Source organism: Sceloporus undulatus, chromosome 3, assembly GCF_019175285.1.
Source record: "Sceloporus undulatus isolate JIND9_A2432 ecotype Alabama chromosome 3, SceUnd_v1.1, whole genome shotgun sequence".
Taxonomy (NCBI): Eukaryota; Metazoa; Chordata; class Lepidosauria; order Squamata; family Phrynosomatidae; genus Sceloporus; species Sceloporus undulatus.
This window is the reverse complement of record NC_056524.1, coordinates 38,140,930-38,150,318: the sequence shown is the minus strand read 5'-3', so window position 1 is coordinate 38,150,318 and position 9,389 is coordinate 38,140,930.

The following is a 9,389-nucleotide window of genomic DNA, read 5'->3' as shown; positions in this document are numbered from 1 at the left end:
ATGCATTTTAGAATTTTAATTGTTTTAATATGTATTGTTTTTAAGCACTTTTAACTTTTTAATTAAATTTTACATTGTATTCTTTTAATAAGTGATGTGTTTTAATACTGTACAAGTTTTTGTTTCAATGCTCACTTTTGTATGTTTTAATTGTGCTGTTATTTTAATTTGTATGCTGTTTTGTGACCCAGTTTTTGGGAAAAGTGGGATATAAATATAAATATAACAACAACAACAACAACAACCATTTCACAGAAGCAGGAAGCCTTTTTTTTTAATAGCGTAGAAGACCTACATAAGAGTGCATTTATTAACAAAATGTTGGGGACTGAAGCATGAGAACAGAGTTAAAAATTGGTTCAACACTGGAAGGTTTAGATGTTAACCAGTTTTTAAAAAGTCTGTCACCCAACAGTCTTACAGTCTTGGACTAAGTGACTGTGATCAAGGTGACATGGATGACTGTGGACATTGACAGTAAAAAAAAATTGACTGAAGGCTCTGCTAATCTGTTTGTACATATTCTGCTGCAAGACAAAAAGGGAAATAAAACAAGGGTAGAAATGGTAGCAGGAGCAGTGTTGAATGGAGAGACAAGGTCAGTGGAGAGAACATGGCAATAATAGGTCTGGATGTGGGAGTGGGTAAAAAGAACTGAATTGATTTAAACAGGCCATTATTGAAAGACATTAGCATTCCAGGACTTTCCCCAGAGTATAGATGCTTCACCTGGAATGGGTACTAACAAATGGTTCTTGTGAATGTTTTGTGACTTGTGACTGCAGGTCCTTTGCAGTGGCTGAATGTGGCTGAATGTGGCAGGCATGGCTATCTAGACAGTTTTGTGGGCCATTTTCCACTACACAGATTCTCCCCCAATGGTGCAAGAAAGTGATTCTTGTAGAATATGGGGGGCTTATGGCATCACTCAGAACCACTCTTGTTCAGATGATAAATTTGATGGACCCAAAAAGTTGGTGTTCTTGGCCATTTTTGGAATCTTAATGTTTTTTCCTGGAATTGTGGTTTTTAATTTATTTTATGGCTTGTAGCATCACTCCTAATCTTGTGCAACTAGTGAAATGGTCATTTTATTCTGTTTCAGAAGGTTTCTGTTTGAAATTTCAGTTGGCTAAACATATTCAAAGACAGACTGGTCTTTGGATGTATGGATAATTTTAATACTTTTTGATGTTTCAGTTGCTTTTCAGTGGATATTCTACTTTGAGTTTTTATTTGTTGGTGTTTATAAAGCATTGTTTAGTTCATGGTTTCAAATATTAATTTCTTAAATTGTCACACTGAATACCACACAAAGCCTACTAAGAGTTAGAATGCGTTTAAATGATAGTAGAAAGTTTTAATTAAAACATATGAAGAAGAGAAAATTTTCACAAAAATTACTCCTCTCTGAAAAGAACCCCCTTTTGGTAACTCTTTTGGAGAGAGGGAAACAGAAGAAGGGGTGATGCTCAATGGCTTGCTTTATAGTGTTGAGTCTGTGATTTTTATTGGTTATGCACATTGGTTATGCAGACCCCAAAATGGTATTAAGATTCAGGAAACAAACACTTGCAAATGTGTAGCAAGCAAGAAATAAATGAGATGAACAAGTGAAGGTTCAGATTTTTCCCCCCCACACATACCTCTTTCATGTGGAAAATGTTTTCATGTGAGCATTCATCTTTCAAGTCTATTCTGCCATTATTAAAACTAACTAAATTCACCACCTGTGGAGGAATGGGCAAGAGAATAATGGAATCATAAAATCATATAGTTGGAAGGGACTCATCTACCATGCAAGATTACAAAGCTACAGAGTCCATCTGAGAAATGTTCATCCAATTTCTGCTTGAGGAACTCCAATGAAGGAAAGTCCACTATTGCTCAAAGTGTTCCGTTCCACAGTTAAACAGCTCTCACCACTAGGTAGTTCTTCCTAATATTTAGATAAATTTTATTTATTTATTTATTTATTTATTTATTTATTTAACTTATATGCCACTTTTCTCTCCAGAGGGACCAAGGGCAGTTCACAGACAAAACATTTAAAATCTCAATAAAATTAAAAACAATTAAAAACATCTACATCCAATATAAAATCAGATAAAATATACAAAACTTAAAAAAGTAATAACCCACCTGATGCATAAAAACCACCCTGCTATGCATTATATACCAAATGCATAAAAATGTTTTTACTTGCTGATGAAAGGCCAGCAGGGAGGGGCATGGCGAGAGAAGCCACTGAGAAAGCTCTCTCTCATGTCCTCACCAAGTGAGCCTTCTCCTGAAGATCTTAGGGCTCTAGCAGGTTTGCATGGGGAGATACGGTATCTCAAATAGTCTGGAACTAAGTCATATATGGCTTTATAGGTCATGACCAGGACTTTGAATTATGCCATTCAAGCTGTTTTAACAAGAGAGTTACATGTTCTCTGTAACTGGCCCTGGTCAGAATTCTGGCTGCGGTGTATTGAACCCGCTGAAGTTTCCATACAGTTTCCAAAGGTAGCCCCACATAGGGTGCATTACAGTAGTCCAAGTGGAATGTAATCAAGTCATGTGTCACTGTAGCCAGATCTGATGTTTCAAGGAATGGGCACAGTTGGTGCACAAGTTTTAGCAGTGCAAATGCACTCCTGGCCATTGCTGAAACCTGGGCATCCAGGCTCAGAATGGACTCCTGGGGCACACCTAAGCTGTGAGCCTGAGATTTCAGGGGGAGTGTAACCCCATCCACCACAGACTGAATCCCTATTCCCTGATCTGCCTTATGACTGATCATTAACTGACAGCAGACTCTGGTTCAATACGGAGACAGTTTTCTTCGAATCAGATGGGAAGGAGAAGAAGAGACAGAGTAGGGTATCATCAGCATTCTGGTGACACCATACCCCAAAACTCTGGGTGACCACTCCCAGCAGTTTCAAGTAGATGTTGAATAACATGGGGCACAGAACCAAACCCTGAAGGAACCCACAGGCCAATGGACAAGTGGTCCAACAGGAATCCCCTAATACCACCTTTTGAGTTCACCTCTCCAAGAAAGGCTGGAACCACTGCATAATAGTGCCCCCAAAACCCAGAAAGGTGGCCCAGAAGGACACCATGGAATGCTGCTGAAACATCCAGCAGGACCAACAGGAACCCAGTCTCCCTGTCCAGTTCACTGCATAGATCCTCCACCCAAGCAACCAAAGCTGTCTCTGTACCATAGCCAGGTCTGAAGCCAGATTGAAATGGATCAGTGGTTCATCCAGAACCCCATGAAGCTGGAAGGCCACCACTCACTCCAGAGCCTTGCTCAAGAATGGAAAATTAGAGACTGGCTGATAGTTATCCAAAATGGTGGGATCCAGAGATATTTTTTTTCAGCAACAGCCTGACCACAGTATGGAAATCTGCCTTCCTGCAGTGAAGTATTTACTAATCCCCTTACCCACTTGGCTAGTCCCTCTCTAGCTGCTTTCAGAAGCCAGGAAGGGTAAGGATTAAGGATTCAGTATGCACATGGTGGTCCTCATTTCTCCAAGGATCCTATCCACATCCTCAGGCTGCACAAATTATCCAACAATATAGGAAACGTATCCACCAATACAGGACAAGCAGGTGCCAAGATTACGTCTATTGTACCTGTGCCAACTACAGCATCCAAGTCAGAGTGATTTTGTCTGCAAAGTGTCCTGCAAATTCTTCACAGTGAGCTGTTGAGTGGTCTTTGTTTGCTTTTTTGGGGGGGGGGGCAGAGGAGTAAAAGGCCCCTGACCATTCTGCTGGACAACACTGTGCAGACACAATGGTGGCATCGAAATATAATTTCTTTATCACCTACATTGCCTCAGCATAGACTTTCCATTGGTCTCCAGCCTGTGTTCGGTTGGACTCACTTCAAGTCTCCTGCCATCGTTGCTCTACTCTCTGTCCCAGTTTCATCACCACCAGCTCCCTAGTGAACCAAGGGGCAGGTTTGGTTCTATTTTGCAGGAGGTGGCACTTAGGGACAATTATATGGTCATTTCTCTGTTCCAGAGATCAGCTAGGCTTCGACAGGATCACTTGCAACAGGAAACTCCCCAAGAGCCATCAGGAATCCAACCAGATTCATAAGCCTCCTTGAATGGACCATCTTAATTGCCCCCCCCCCACCCCTGCAGAAGCTCTTAATCCCAATGAGTCCAAACCCTACCAGGTAATGATCAGACCATGACAATGGAACTACAAAGACTTCTTCCACTCCCAGATCACCATCATCCTGCCCAGAACATAAAACCAGGTCCTGAGTGTGTCTTGCTGCATGGGTGGCCCCAGATATTACTTGTGACATCCCCATGGATGTCATGGAGGATCAGAAGTTCTGAGTTGCTCCTGACAGAGCAGTCTCTGCATGTATGTAGAAGTCCACCAGGACAACAAGCCGAGGGCACTCCAATGTCACTGCAGAGACTAAGCCAGCCCAGGAAGTGAGACAGTTGTGCAGCGGGGGGGGGGGGGGACCCTAAAAGAACCCCTATTCTGTCCTGGCCATCCACCTTTAAGTAGACACATTCATACCCAATAGACTGTGGGAAAGGGCACCTGGCAAGGGAGATGGAATCCTGATAGACCACTGCAACTCCATCTCCCTGCACCCCCAGGCTTCACCTGCTTCTGTATGGAGAACCCAGGTGGACAAATCGGGGAGAGATTACCCCTCCCCCCGCCAGCTTCATCCAGCCAAGAGTCCATAATATATGCCACATCAGCATGCTCATCCAGAATCAGGTCCTGGATCAGAGAAATTTTTCTGTTCACCAATTTGGCATTGAGCAGCAGCATTTACAGCCCAGGGAATCTGTTACCAAGACTATCCAGGTTTTTTGAAATGAGGGTCAGCTTACTGTCATGATGGCTGCCCCCTTTGAGATTTCCCCCTTTGGCTCCAGGACACAAATGGCAGGCCCGCCACAGCAGGCACTCATCCTTTATCCCCTTCTCAAGGGGAACATATATTCTGGGCTGGGTACCTGGGGCCTGGGCCTGGCAGGAAGCAGTCTCTTTTCTTTTCCTGTAAATTAAATCCACTGATTCATAACCCAGTCCTGAAGCAGGGAAAAAAAGCTTACTCTACCTTCTACACAATAGGCCTTCAAGATAGTTTTCATGTCTTCTCTTGATGTGAAGTCGAAGGCTTTCTCCTCTTGATCCTCCCTTTCCCAAGCTAAACATACACAGCGCTCTCAACTATTCTTCTTGGACTGCATCCACACTGTAGAAATAATCCAGTTTGACACCACTTTAACTGTAATGGCTCCATCCTTTGGAACTGTGGAACTGTTGTGGCACTAGAGCTCTCTGACAGAAAAGGTTAAATGTCTCACAAAACTACAGTTTCCACAATTCCATAACATTGAGCCAAGGAAGTTAAATTGGTGTTAACTGGATTATATTTTTGCAGTGTGGATGCAACCTTGGTCATCCTCCTCAACAGCCCCACCACATAGCTCTATTCCATCAGTCATTCAGGTTTTACCACTTGCACTTGAGAAGCCTTAGAATGTTTTATTCTACTCTCAAGATCTCCATGTGATTCTGAACTCTGATTCTAAATCACCTACAAATACAGCAATACTCCCCACTGCAGATATTCACTCTGTAAGCATGGAAGTCTGTGGGGTTTGAGTGGCTACTTGGTATCACCATATCTTTGCCTATGTTGTGAGTTTTGCAGCTTTTTATAACATGTTGATAGAGATCTCATGTTGGGAAATCTCTGTAGACAATGTCTGGAGGTACACTACAAGGTTGAATTTGATAGTGAGGATGGGATGATAGTAGGACTGGGATCAAAGTTGGATTGGATGTGTTGTTGCAATCAAAGTTTACAATAGGATTTTAAGGTTTTGTTTTGTTTTGTTTTTTGTTAGTCTCATAGGTAGAGTATATACAGTAATATAACAAAGAATCTGAGATGTAGCCCTTCCTTCTTTCATTTGGCATGCAGAGTTTCATAAAGATGTATGCCATAGACCAGAAACTATGGGCTATTCCTTTGTCAGGAAAAATGGCTTTCACAGCACCTGTAAAATAAAAGTATTTTAATTCTTAAACCCATGTCAGTCAGAAAGACAAAAAGTAGTACTATTTATAGGCCAAAGCCAGCTGATTCATTAAGTAGCACTGATTATTCTATGAAAGTGATAAAATTGATAGGAAGTGATTAAGAAGTGATAGAAAATTATGCGTAACTTCATTTCGAGAAGCCCTGTGATAAGTGGACCTCTTGAAGACTACATGAATCTCCCATCTTTTCATTAGACATGTTTGGGAGTGGTTGTCAAGGGGACCACCATCAAAACTGCTTGGAAAGACACTATCAAAACAATCCTCTGGTACAGCAAGCAGCACTTAAGGTAGTTGCCATGCTTACGACTTGAAGTGGTTGAAAGCACATAAACAGTCTAAACACAAGCTATACGTAGGGGCAATTGGTAGCACTCTAGGCCGTAGGAAACACTTAAAGAATTAGAGAGTATCTTAAGCACCAAATAACACTTGGGCAATTAAAGGGGATTGAACAAATAGAAACACTTTATGCTATTGAAATCACTTTAAGCAGCAATAGTACAGTGAAAGCAGTTGTAAACTGGATGGATGGATGGATGGATGGATGGATGGATGGATGGATGGGATGGATGGAGATAGATGATAGATTAGACAGGCAGGCAGGCAGGCAGGCAGACAGACAGTTAGACAGACACCTCCTGATGTTCATAAAAAGATGTGGTAATAGGAGAATGGGATTCAGATGGAAAGAATGTTTGAAAATATTTGAATCATAAGTGAAGGCTGGGTTCCACGAGTGCTGGGAAACCCTGCCAAGGAGACACCTGCACAGATTCTTTTTCCTTCACAATTTGTGAAAAGGGGGGGGGGGGTTGGGAGGGGGGAGAGAAAACACAAGAACAACACATTTCTGCACATAAGACAATTTTCTGCATAGAAAATCATGTATTCTTTACAAAAATGTCATTTCCTGTACCAACATTGTGTGTGTGTGTGTTTGTGTGTGTGTGTATTGTTTTGTTTTGATTTTTGCAGAATAAATCCTGAACTGAGAATAGTCCTCAAAATCCATACCACCTCCAAGGATTTTCTCACAGTGGCAAAAGAAATTATAAAATAATTTGGGCTTGCCCGTGAGTACAAAAATTATGAAGATTCTGTGTTCTCAGAAAAAGAAAAGGGTGCTCAATGTAAGGATAATGGAGCAGAGGACAGAATAGGGGAATTTCAGCACAGAATAAGCAAAGAGATAGTACAGGAATACCTGGTTAATCTAAATGAATATAAGTCTCTAGGACCATATGAACTACATCCAAGGGTATTAAAAGAACTGGCAAATGTAATATCAGAGCCATTGACAATAATCTTTGAAAACTCTTGGTGAACAGGAGAGGTCCCAGCAGACTGGAGGAGGGCAAGCATTGTCCCCTTCTTCAAATAGGGCGAAAAGGAGGATCCCAACAATTATCATCCAGTTACTCGGACATCAATACCAGGGAAGATCATTAAACAGAGAGTCTGTGAACATCTAGATGGCAATTCCACAATCACAAAAAGTCAACATGGGAAACAAGTCATGCCAGACAAATCTTATCTCTTTCTTTGATAAAATTACCAACTTGTTAGATGAAGGGAATGCTGTGGATACAGTATATCTTGATTTCAGTAAGGCCTTTGACAAGGTTTCCCATGACATTCTAGCAATCAAGCTTGTAAAATGTGGGCTAGACAAGGCAACTGGTACATGGATTTGTAATTGGTTGACTGGCCAAACCCAAAGCATGCTCAACAATGGCTCCTTTTCATCCTAGAGAGAAGTGACCAGTGAGGTCTCACAGGGTTGTGTCCTGTGCCCAATGCTATTCAACATCTTTATCAATGACTAGGATGACAGAATTGGGGGCATACTTATCAAATTTGCAGATAACACCAAATTAAGAGGAATAGCTAAAACTCCAGAGGACAGGATCAAAATTCAAAACGACCTGAATAGACTAGAAAGCTGGGCCAAAGCTAACAAAATGAAATTGAATACGGAGAAATGTAAGGTACTGTACTTAAGGTGGAAAAATGAAATGCACAGATATAGGATGGGGGACACCTGGCTGAACAAGACTACCTGTGAACGGGATCTAGGAGTCCATGTTGCGCACAGGTTGAACATTGGCAGCTAAAAAGACCAATGCAATTTTAGGCTGCATCAATAAAAGTATAGTGTCTAGATCAAGAGAAGAAATAGTGCCACTCTATTCTGCTTTGGTCAGGACCCACCTGGAATATTGTTCCCAGTTCTGGGCACCACAGTTCAAAAAGGTCATTGAAAAACTGGAGTGTGTCCAAAGGAGGGCAGCTAAAATGGTGAAGGGTCTGGAAATTATGACTTATGAGGAAAGACTTAGGGAGCTGGGGGCGAGAAGGTTAAGAGGTGATTTCATAGCCCTGTTTAAATATTTGAAAAGATGTCATATTGAGGAGGGAACAAGCCTGTTTTCTGCTGCTTCAGAGAACAGGACCCAGAACAATGGATGCAAGCTAAAGGAAAAGAGATTCCAACTCAAGATTAGGAGGAACTTCCTGACAGTAAGGGCTTTTCAACAGTGGAACACACTTCCTTGGAGTGTAGTGGAGTCTCCCTCCTTGGAGGTCTTTAAGCAGAGGCTGGATGGCCATCTGTTGGGGATGCTTTGATCAAAGGTTCCTGCATGGCAGGGGGTTGGACTCGATGGCCCTTGTGGTCTATTCCAACTCTACGATTCTATGATTCTATGATTCTAAGATTTATATTCCCAAAATGTGGCCATTTTACTCCACACAATCTGCCCATAATGTCCCTATACTGATGTTGAAGGCCACAGCAGAGTATGTAATATTCAGCTGCATGTGTTTGCAGTCTCCATGGAACTGGAAATGAGGCTTTCTAATTGCACAGAAGATTGCAACTGCATTCGACACACATAGTTACAACCTATGTTCAGATCTTGCCTTTCAATATGAAGTGGGAGTAACCAGGGTACATGTCTCCATCTCTCCACCCCACCTCACAAAAATACAGTTCCCCAAATTCCATAGCATTGAGCCATGGTGGTTAAAGTGGTGTGACACTGGGATATTTCTGCTGTGTAAATGCAGCCTTCTTTACTACATATTCTATCTTGTGATAAAAATAACAGCACCAGAAACAAGATTAGAGATATGTAGTGTTGCTCTGTTGCTGAATGATAACTTGGCTTAAGAAACCTATGTAAATTTGTTGCAACTGGGAGGCATGGTCAGACTGCTTTCTGTCTTTTACTGATTTTTTTTTTTACTTTGAATTTTAAGCAGATTTTTTGCTTTTATTTCTC